The sequence below is a fragment of the Vulpes lagopus genome, chromosome X, assembly GCF_018345385.1.
Source record: "Vulpes lagopus strain Blue_001 chromosome X, ASM1834538v1, whole genome shotgun sequence".
Classification (NCBI taxonomy): domain Eukaryota; kingdom Metazoa; phylum Chordata; class Mammalia; order Carnivora; family Canidae; genus Vulpes; species Vulpes lagopus.
The window spans coordinates 79,133,977-79,144,408 of record NC_054848.1 but is presented as its reverse complement, the minus strand read 5'-3'; the positions used below and the strand labels follow the sequence as shown (position 1 = coordinate 79,144,408).

The 10,432-nt window shown below is 37.0% G+C and overlaps 1 pseudogene; it reads right to left on the bottom strand.

The window, feature by feature from the left end:
• Nucleotides 1-2,606: 2,606 nt before the first annotated feature.
• On the bottom strand, nt 2,607-4,047 carry LOC121483621 (annotated as a pseudogene).
• Nucleotides 4,048-10,432: the final 6,385 nt, after the last annotated feature.

The window sequence follows — 10,432 nt, the reverse complement described above, 5'->3', positions numbered from 1 at the left end:
AGAAAGAGAATAGAGAAAATATCAAGATAAAAATATGCAGGGTGTCACAGCGGGAATTGGGCAGTAGGAGGAAATGAAAGTTGGAACCAGGAACTCCAAGAGACCAGAGTGGTCTTAAGGGTCAATGTGGCAAAGAGTTAGCTTAGCAAAGGTTCTGGGAATATGAGCTCACTAGAGAACTAGTATTCTACTTTCTTTGTGAAAACCAATTTAAATTCCTAGTTTGGGTTTTTTTTTGTTATGAAAGTGTCTCCAACTTGATACAGGACAAGACTCACTTATTAAAATCATTTTCTTTTCTTATTCCAAGTATCTGTTCAGCTGAGTTTATTGAAACAACCATTTGGATAATTAAGGTCGTAGTTATTTCAGTGTTGGACATTATTTCCTTCAGTATTGCAATTACCTATGCAAATTATCAATGTGTCAACTAAAATGTTTTAACCACTTTAGGAAGAATAAACTCCACACCCCAAAAACATTGTGGTGATTAACCATCACTGAATCTTTGGAGGAGAAAAGTCATATATGTTACCCTTAAGAAATTTATAATCTAGCTGGTTTTCTCCAAGAAGTTTAGCAGCTGGTAGAATCTTCTCAATTAGTTCTTATTGGCTAGTTTATACCATAATAACATGCCAAAATCATAATGCTTAAAAATGGCTGACATTTGAGTAAGATCACACACTCTTCTACATGAAAGCTTGATTCCTATTAAATAAGATTGTGTAGAATATATGGAAAACGAGAAATACTTGTCCTCATACAGATTGGAAGATTAATATTATTGACACTTTTTGAGCAGGGTTTTTCATCCACTATCTTTTTTCTTTTTTCCACCTAACCTAACTTGTTTGTAAATGAAAAAGTTGGGCAGCCCCTGTGGTGCAGCGGTTTAGAGCTGCCTGCAGCCTGGGGTGTGATCCTGGAGACCAGGGATCCAGTCCCATGTCAGGCTCCCTCTGCATGGAGTCTGCTTCTCCCTCTGCCTGTGTCTCTGCCTCTCTCTCTCTCTCTGTGTGTGTGTGTCTCTATGTATAAATAAATAAAATCTTTAAAAAAATAAAAATAAATGAAAAAGTTATTTAATAGGGACTGAACCTTGAAGTCTTTATCTTTTTAATGGGGATAATATCATTTACATTATAGGGTACTTATGAGAATTAATGGGATAAATTGTATGTAGTAGAAACCATATATTGCTTCCAAATATTCTGTAGCACCCTCTACTTCTTTATTTTTTTCAATTCCTCAAAAATTTATTTATAGAAACAGATGTATACAAAGGGAACATTAGACAAAAACAAAGAGAAAAGTTTGGAATGCCAACGACACCGGAGAATCTCACTTGCACTTTACATTTCTTCACGTGGAACTAGCACCATTTTAGTTCAAAAACCACAGAACTATAATTGCTTCTAATATATAAAATATCTTATAAAGATTATTTGACTATCTAGTAACAAAGTTCTTCCAAAAACTTATTTAAAAATAGAATTTACGGTTTAAAAATTGATCCAATTCTACAGCTTGTCAAAGGGAATGAGCCATAATTAGTTTTTTTGGAAGAAAGTGCCTGAATTCAGCTTCTGGCTTCCTTCTAACCATCAAGCAGGTACAGTATATTGAGTATTACATAGGAATAAGAGCACATCTAAAACTGGTCTTAGAAAATATTTTCCTAAACTATAAAAATACTAAATGGAATACAAAAATTTCAGCATATACAGCAAACAGACTACAGCAGACAAATATTTAAAACATACCAAAAACTATCTTCTACTGTAATCATCATGAACATCAAATATTATTCTAGTAATTTTTCTATGATTCATTCTGATTCAATGTTTATTTCCCCTTAAGGTTTGTTCTAACACCAGATACAGACCAAATTCGGTGTTTCTCGCAGAAGTTACTGGAGGCACCACTGAGTAATTCTTTGTATTCACCTGGTTCTCAAAGTGCTGAAAATGCAAATGTAGTAGGGCCTGTTTTTTGAGATCAGGGGTCGGCAAACTTAGGCCCTGTGAACACAGGCACACTTATTTGTTTACATGTTGTCTATGGTTGCTTTCACCTTACAAGAGCAGAGTTGAATAGTTACAACTGTCTGTGGCCTTTGGGTCCCCAGAGTCTAAAATCTTTATGGCCCTGTACAGAAAAAAATTTGCCAACCCCTATTTTAGATAAATAATTTCAGGAAATGTTTCACTGAACAGGGACAAGGTAAAATTGCCCCAGATGAAGAAAATTTTAGCTGATGTTTGCTGGTTCCATCGTAGAGTACCATGGCAGATTGAAATAATACACATGTGGATTCGCAATTTTCGGTATGGAAATACTATTCTGGTATCGTAAACAAAGTCTGGCTGTGATAAAAGTACCTTCCTCTCTCTGTGAACTGGCCATTATGTGCCAAGTAACTCACGTACCCAATTATAGCAACGTACTTACTGTTCAACCCAAACATCTACGTGGCTCAAACATGATTTCTAGCCTTTATAGCTCAATAATCTTATTCCCTTGGCAAAGGACAGAACTAGAAGCAGACCCTTCCCGTCCCTCTGTATTGGCATAGATTCTATAAGCACCGCACTGCATACTTTTTAGAATCCTTCCCTGTGACACACATCATAATAATTAGTACTACTGCTACTCCCCAGGGCCACACACATGTCCCTCCTGACAAAGCGGACTAAGTTTTCGAGGGGGCACATAGGCTTGGAAGAATGCTTGTGGTGATCCTGGCAAAAAGAGGTGTGGAATGTGACATCAACACCATTATAAAGAATCCGGACAGAATGCTCACTGGGCTTTTCTCTGTCTTGCCAGAGCTCAAAGATCAACCTGGCTGCAAACCTTGGGAATCGGGCTTCCATAAGGCCCAGGGCACTGAGAACTGGTGACAGGGTGATATGCGCAGAGTAGAGGGCAAAGACTTCCTCTTTCCTGCCTTCTGCGGTGCGCTGCATCCCGCTGATGGTCTGGTTCAGGATGGGGTGGGCGCCCAGAAGTGCGTAGCCCAGATACAGTTTCTTCTCCCGCCTCTCTCTCGTCCTCTATCTGATGCGTCTTGATCACCTTGAAGTGCTCCATGTCAATGCAGCCATTCCTAGTGCAAGGGAAGCTGACGTTGTGGCAAAAGTGGCAGAGCATGGAGTCTGTGGGGTTAGCAGCTCGAAGCTGCTTGGTGGGCACGTCCACGGTCCTGGCCATGTCTTCGTAGGTCCTCTCCAGCTGGCTGTTTTTCAAACGCAAGAGGTATTGCCGACGCTGCTCCTTTTCTAGATACTGGTTTCTCACTGGACACTAGCAGTTTCCGGAGCAGAACAGGGTACTTGGCTGGTGCCTGAAATGAATCTTCTTCCAGTCAAAATCTGGGAGGAAGCCATAAAGCAAGGCTAGCCCACTTTGTAGTGTCCGGCTTTTCCCCGTGGTCTCCAAGTAAAGCTGGTCTGTGACCAGTCATTCGGCAGGAGTTTGTGTTTTTTTAGATAGATGTCCCTCAGCAGCTGGCCATTCTGCAAATGCTGCACGACTCCTGTCTGCGTGAGCTCTCCCATCTCACACAGTAGGTGATTGGGTTAAAGAGGCAGGGAGTGTAGAGGGCTTTCGAAAGAGGCTCCGGATCCTTTTGACATGTGACTAACGAACGCTTCCAGTTTAGGGTGATATGGTTTCCTGTTGGACACCCAGAGTGCAGTCAATTTCTGGTTGCTTCGTTTTGGGAATGACATACAGCGGGTATCTGTCCCCGTGTCGAATGAACACATGCACTGAGATCAGCTTAAAATGATGTGGGGTGTGACCTTCCATGCTGCGCTCAGCCACACTGGGAATGTTGCAGTACAAAAGAGCTTCGTAAATGGGGTTCATCACGGGGGGTTTGGTCACTGGGTCAGCCATGATTCTCTTTCCACTCTTGCTACTCACTCCATTCTTAGCTGTGGACACTGGGGTCGGGTGGAAGAATTGCAGGCTGAGGCTGATGAAGGCCAGCAGCGCAGCCAGGGCCAGCAGCAGCAAGAAGTGATTGCAGAAAAGCATTATTATTTGTTCTATTTTCTCTTCATGGTTTCACCTCCAATCGGAAACCAATCCTTGTAAGTGTGGGAAATGCCACGTTTGGTGACTCTGGTCTCAGGGTCCCCATTAAAGTGTACAGAATTTAGGGTTTTAAACATGACCACAACGGCCTGGAGGCTGCGGGGTCAGGGATCTCGGGAGCTGGAGCTCCCCCTCTACTCCTTTAATAGTAGAATGATTGGTTTTATTTTGCTACATGGTCACCTAGAATAAAGAGTTCATTTCCTGGATTCGTTTGATCTGGATGTGGCCATGAAATGAAGTTCTGACCAAATGGATCAGACTGGAGAACAAGGAACTGGCAGGAACAAGGGACAATCTTCAGCTAACTGCCAGCAAAGAACCAAATCCTGCCAAGTAACATACATGTAATCTTGGAGGTGGATTTGTCCCCAGACAAGTCTTCACATAGAACACAAGCTTAACCAACACCTTGAGCGTAGACTTATAACCAAGCCATGCCCAGATTTCTGAACTACAGAACTGTGAGTTGTTTTATAGCTGCTAAACGTTGGGCTAAGTTATTATCCAACAATAGGTAATTGATACAGTGATAAATGTAAGAGTGGAATGTGGAAAAGAGTGGAATTCCAGAAAGTGTTCTTAAATACAGAGAGTGTGCCCTTCTCCTGCTCCTTCTTCTTGATAACTAGAATAAGGATATATTGGCTGAAACCCTAGCAGCTATTTTGAACCATAAATTGATAATAGAGCAAAGCAACAAGTAAAAGGGAATGTGGATTCCTGAGAGTATCATGTATAATACTACTCTGGATCACTTGCACTTTCTTATACAACAGACAGATCAATGTCAGCTTTTTGTTTACTTTATTTATTTTTTGTTCATTTTTGTTTATTTTGATTTTTCTGTCACATAAAGACAAAGCTAGTCCTAACGAATGATTGTGTCTGACACTACTCTTAATATCTGATAAATATTTAAGAAATACTAGAGTTTTTTTTCTGTGCATCAGAAAAAATAAAATTCTTAGGACAAAATTTAACCAAGAAGATGAAAGACCTGTACACTGAAAACTATAAGGCATTAATGAAAGAAACTGAAGATGCAAATACATGGAAAGATATCCCATGCTCATGGATTAGAAGATTTAATATTATTAAAACGTCCATGCTACCCAAAGCAATCTACAGATTCTGTACAATCCTTAGAATCATAAGATTTGTATAGAACCACCAAAAACCCAGTATAACTAAAGCAATCTTGAGAGAGAACAAAGCTGGAAGTATCACACTACCAAATCACACTACTGCCATACTATCAAATTTCAAATCACACTACAAAGCTCTAGCTATTGTCATAAAAACAGACATGATGGATAAATGAAAAAGAATAGGGAGCCCAGAAATAAACCCATGCATATACAATTAATTTATGACAAAGGAGTAACAAACATACAATGAGGAAAGGACAATATTTTCAATAAATGGTGTTGGGAAAACTGAACAACCATATACAAAAGAACAGGACTACTATCTTACAAAAAAATTAACTCAAAATGGTTTGAAGACTTGAATATAAGACCTTACACCATAAAAACCTAGAAGAAAACATATCTTGGGAATAATTTTTTGGATCTAACACCAAAAGCAAAGGGAAAAAAAGGAAAACTATAATGGAACTACATCAAACTAAAAAGTTTCTTCACAGTGAAACAAGCCAGCAACAAAATAAAAAAGTAACCTGCTAAATGGGAGAAAATATTTGCAAATTTTATATCTGATAATGTATGATACCCCAAAAAAATATGAAGAACTCATTCAACTCAATAGTAAAAACAAAACACACACATCTCAATTCAAAAATGGGCAGAATAGAATGTGAAGGTGGTCTGACTGCAACATCTGTCCTCACTTTGACTTCCAGGGTTGATTTGGCTGATCTAGCTGGCTAGGCAGATGTCCCCTTCCTTACTCACCACTCCACGTGTGTCTCTCCCAAAGCTGCACACTTGGACAAAGAGGATGACTTTCCCTGATTAAAGGAGGATCATTATTCCGTCAAGGGTATACGAGGAGCTGCATTTTCTGTTAGAACCTCCAAATGAGTTCTCAAAATTGGGCAGAATATTTGAATAGGCATTTTTCCAAAAAAGACTCTCAGAGGAACAAGTATATGAAAATATGATAATTACTAATTATAAGGGAAATGCAAATCACAACAGTGAGATATCACCTCACACCCGTTAGAATGGCTATTGTCAGAAGGACAAGAACTAGCAAGTGTTGGCAAAGGTGTGGGGAAAAAGAATGCTTGAGCATTGATGGTGGAAATATAAATTGGTGCAGCCACTATGGAAAACAGGATGGATGTTCCTCCAAATATTAAGAAGAGAACTACTATATTATCCAGCAATTCCAATTCTGGGTATTTGAAAATGAAAACACTAACTCAAGAAGATATAGCGCACCCCTATGTTTATTGCAGTATTATTTATAGTAGCTAAGATATGGAAATAATATAAATGTCCGTTGATAGATAAATAGATAAGGAAAATGTGGGATAACAAAAGATAAGATACCTAGGAATAAACTTAATCAAATAGGTGAAGACCTCTACTCTGAAAGCTATGAAACACTAAAGAAACTGAAGGCAACACAAAAAATGTAAAGACATTCCATGCTCATGGATTGGAATAAAAATATTGTTAAAATGTCTATACCACACAAAGCAACATGTGCATTTAATGCAATCTCTATCAAAATACCTATAGCATTTTTTTTTACAGAACTAGAACAATCCTAAAATTTATGTGTGGAGGTATCACAATTGTGGACTTCATGTTATATTATAAAACTGTGGTAATCAAAACCGTATGGTACTAGCACAAAAATAGACACAGATCAATAGAACAGACTAGAAATTCCATAAATAAACCCTCAATTATATGATCAATTAATCTTCAACAAAGTAGGAAAGAATATACAATGGAAAAAAGACAGTCTCTTCAATAAATGGTGTTGAGAAACTGGTCAGCTACATGCAAAAGAATGAAACTGGACTACTTTCATATATAATACAGAAAAATAAACTCAAAATGGTTTAAAGACCTTAATGTGAGACATGAGACCATAAAAATCCTAGAAGAGAGCAGTCCGTAATGTCTTCAACATCACCAGTAGCAACATTTTCTAGATATCCCAAGGCAAGGGATTTAAATAAAAGGAAAAATAAAAAATAATAAATAAACTGTTGGGACTATATCAATATAAGAAGCTTTCTGTAAATATATATATATATATAATTTTATATATATTAGAGTTTTTGTATTCTTTGGGTAAATACGCAGTAGTGCAATTTCTGGATCATAAGGTAGATAAATTTTTAACTTTTTGAGGAACCTCCATACTGTCTTCACAGTGGCTTAAGTATGATGCAGATTAAGCAGTGCACTTGTCATGATGAGCACAGATTATATGGAAGTGTTGAGAACACTCATTCAAAGGGATATATGCACTCCTGTGTTTATTGCATTGTTATTCACAATAGCCAAATTTTGGAAGCAACCCAAGTGGCCATCAATAGATGAATGGACAAAGTAGATATGGTACACACACACTCACACACACACTGGAGTATTATTCACCATAAAATGAATGAAATCTTGTTATCTACAACAACATGGGTGGAGCCAGAGAGTATAATACTAAGTAAATCAGTCAGAGAAAGATCAGTACTATATGATTTCACTCCCATGTGGAATTTAAGAAACAAAACTAGCAAAAGAAAGAGAGACAGACAGAGAGAGAGAGAGAGAAAGAGAGAGAGAGGGAGTGAGAGAAGGAGAGAAACCAAGAAACAGAGTCTTAACTATGGAGAATAAACTGATGGATACCAGAGGGGATGGGATGGTGGAGATGAGTGAAATAAGTGACGGGGATTAAGGAGTGCATTTGTCATGATGAACACTGGGTGATGTATGGAAGTGTTGAATCACTATATCACACACCTGAAACTAATACAGCACTGTATGTTAACTCTATTGGAATTTTAAAAATGTGGCATATATACACAATGGAATATTATTCAGCCATAAGAAATGAAATCTTGCCATTTGCAGCAACATGAATGGACCTTGAGGGCATTATACTAAGTGAAGTAAGACAGACAAAGAGAAATTCCATGTCGTTTCACTTTTATGTGGAATCTGAGTACAAATTTTAAAAAAGCTTAGTTTATAATTTATTCACTAGTTGACCATTAGTGTTATCATTTGCAAATTATACAATATATGTATTTAAGGACAAAATGGTGCTCAACATTTGGTCCCTCTTATGGATCTTATGCTGCTTTTGGCTGTGGGGCTGAACTGTGGGGATAATTAATTTTGGCAAATGTTTGCTGGCCTAGTTTTCTGGAAGTAAGAAATTGTCATATAATCTGGTCCCAGGTTCATATTAATTTCTCTATGCTTCTCATCCAGCTGCTTTGGCTTGCCAGAGACTTCTCAATGCTAGAATTTTCATACAAAGCTCTTTGCTCTCCACCCCACCCAAGCAGCTTTGTTCCCTCAGGGGTGTGATCAGATTTGAAATCATTGGAAAATTATTGTAGCTCTAATTGACAATAAAGAAATCCTGAGCTGGCCCCAGCGTTTAACAGGCTCAGATATTTTATAAAAATGAGATTTTGACAGAGCAAATAGAATCTATAGGCTTTAATGTTAATGAAGAAATATATTTTTCATAGAGGATAAAGATGTCCTAATTTGTCATCATGAAATATGAGTGTGGTTTTCTTTCCTTTTCTAGTTGTGTTACTACATCTGGTTGTACACTTTATGAACTTACCTTTGACTATTTGGATTAAGGATATATATATATATATATATATATATATATATATATATATATATATATATCCTTATATATATCCATATATATGGAATATATATCTATGTATACATATATTTATATCAATTTCTCTCTATATATATATATATCAATATCCATCTAGCTATCTACCTATACATCCAGAATGAGGTTAACATACTTTTTCTAAAAAGCATGATATTTATGACTTATTGATGATCATGGTTTTAACTGATGGTGCTGTATACAGATTTCAATGTTCTACATGAGGTCAAGCAAAGTTTCCACTACTTAATGAGATAGTCTGCCAAAGTGGACTTACAATGTATCTTCTCTCCTTGTCTTATATTGTTGTAAATTATATCTTATTCATACTCACTAGGATGGCCATTATTTAAAAAAGAAAGTATTTTTTTAAAAACAGAAAATATAAGATGTTGGTAAGGATGTGAAGAAATTGGAACTCTCATATATTGCTGGTAGGAATGTAAAGCAACGTCGTTGCAGAAAACAGTTTAGATGTTCCTCAAAGAGTTATTCACAGAATTACCATATGACCTAGCAATTTCAAAAGTTATATACTCCTAGGTATATATCTCAAAGAATTGAAAAAAAGGTGTTCAAAAATGTCTGGTACTTAAATGGGCACAATAAATAAATGTTCACAATAACCCAAAGGTGGAAAAAACCCAAATGCCAATCAACTGATGAGTGGATAAACAAATGTAGTATATCCATATAATGGAATATTATTCAGCCATAAAAATTGAAGTACTGACACACAACATTGATGTATCTCAAAAATGTGATATGAAGTGAAATATGCTAGACACAAAAGATCACATATTGAATTATTTGATTTTTAATGAAATATTCAGAATTGTCAAATGCATACAGACTGGAAGAAGACTGCTTCCTGATTTGCTCCTTGCCAAGGACTGGGGAGAGGAGAAAGAAGGAGTGACTGCTTAATGGGTACAGTGTTTTCTTTTGGTATGATGAGAATGTTTTGAAACTAGATAGAGATGTTGGTCACATAGAATTCTAAATATAGTAAATGACACCGAATTGTACATTTTAAGCAGTTAATTTTAGGTTACATGAATTTCACTCTTTAAAAATGTAAAAAGAAAGTTCTATCATTGGTTTTTCAAGGAACTCTACTGAATTCTTTAAAAGGAGGTAGGCAGTTACCATTCATGTTGCTTTTGTGGAAATGTGCATTTCTATAGTGAAGTTTGCACTCTAACATGAATTGGGTTTAGAGGCAGAAGATACAGCAAAAAACTTCATTGAAGTGTAGATATTTATTTTTATAAAGCAGTTTTAGCCATTTGTCAGCCCTATTTTCAGGTTAAAAGGCTTCTTAAGGTCACCTGGATTAATATAATCCCTAATTATAAATTTTATGGATGTCATAGATTACAACCATTGAAAATCAATGGATCTGGGATCCCTGGGTGGCGCAGCGGTTTGGCGCCTGCCTTTGGCCCAGGGCGTGATCCTGGAGACCCGG